Below are 1610 nucleotides of genomic sequence, written 5' to 3'. Positions count from 1 at the left end.
GACCTATCCACGTCATCATTTACCCAGAATGCTTTGTGTGTAAATAAAATGGCTCGGTACTTATAATATATTTTTTAAAATTTAGTTTTAAAATTATAAAAACTAAACAGCCCACAGTATTTTTACAGTCTTTATTTTACAGTTAAAATACATGTTTATCAAATAAAGTCTAATGTTACAACTAGTCATGGATTCCTTTAAAACATCACATTTGACAGGACCTGAGGAACAGCCTGGTTTTACACCAAGTTCAACGCGACCACAGATGGAGACCCTCCTATCTGCAGGACACAGAACCCAGCTACGCTCCTCCATTTTATCTGTATCTCCACTCAACATGAATATTTTCTTTCTTTCTTTTTTTTTTTTTGGAGTGGAAAAGGGTACAAAAGGAACTAAAAAAAAAATAGTTTTGAAAAGAAAGGAGCTGAAGTGTTGAACCCTGGTTGGGAATTCATTGTTGTTTCAAGATAAGAGAAGAGCTGCAGCGTTGAGCTTCCTCAGAAACAAAACAAACAACTGATGCAGATAGATCCTCCTGTCAGCCAACAGGAGGTTTGGGAGGTTTCAATTATTACATTAATTTTTCCAGCTGGGTAATCCGTCCCTGGAAGGACTGTTGGTGAATCAGCAGGTTTACAGTCTCGTTGACTCAACTTTCCGTTTCCTGTTCAGCCCAGAACGTGACGGGCGAGGCTTGGCTTTGGTTTGGACTCTGGTGCCAAAATAAGTTTTTCTATTGTCCCATTCTACCGCTCCACTGTGAAGCCTATAATTTGTTTTAAAAAAAATCAAAGACACAAGTTTTACTTAGACACAACCAACAAACGAGGAAACACTTTAATCTTTTAAATTCACTCATATGAGAGCTTATCTGTTCATAGTAAAGGACAAACATTCAGTTTCTGATTGTTAACATTATTATCATGTTTTTATGCACCCAGAGATGAAGTAATGCTGTTTGCTCAATCCTAATCTACAAAATAACTGCCCATTATCAAAAATAAAGGAATAAATTGAATCCTGTTGGGTTCTGATTCATTACTACAGCATTTTTTGTTATTAATTAAATAATATTCTCCTTTTTTGTTTTTATTTTATATTACTCATTTTATTATTTATAAGGTGAGTGAAAGAGCTGAAGGACTTATATGGTCTGTTTGACTTTCAATTAGTTTAATTCTTTACATATTTTAGCATTTCTTGTACTTTTAGTTAGACTTAATAAATGATTATTCTGAATGAATCAAATTATGCTGTTTGAAAGAGTTCACTCCTGTAGTTTTTTTTAAAGATATCTGCAATTTTAAAGGGCCAATATTATGTGTTTCTCAGGCAAATATTTAAATACTAATAAAGTATCTATGTCACCTTTAGCTGTTATTAAAATGTTGTTTTTATGTTTAAATAGAAAATAAACTTATCTTCTCATCACTTCCTCTTCTAAACGCCTTGAAATTGGCCTCTGTCTCTTTAAGAACCACCTTCTGCTTCGGTTTTGCCCGTTTCGGGGGGTCGCGCTCGCGGCGGAGGGGCTGCCATGATGCAGTTTACTTCTCATCTGAAAACACATTTCCTCAAAGTTATTTTTAATCTGAAAAGAGTTTCAC

Source organism: Austrofundulus limnaeus, unplaced genomic scaffold (genome assembly GCF_001266775.1).
Source record: "Austrofundulus limnaeus strain Quisiro unplaced genomic scaffold, Austrofundulus_limnaeus-1.0 Scaffold94, whole genome shotgun sequence".
NCBI classification, from domain to species: Eukaryota; Metazoa; Chordata; class Actinopteri; order Cyprinodontiformes; family Rivulidae; genus Austrofundulus; species Austrofundulus limnaeus.
The sequence above is the reverse complement of the archived record's forward strand: the minus strand, read 5'-3'. Positions refer to the sequence as shown.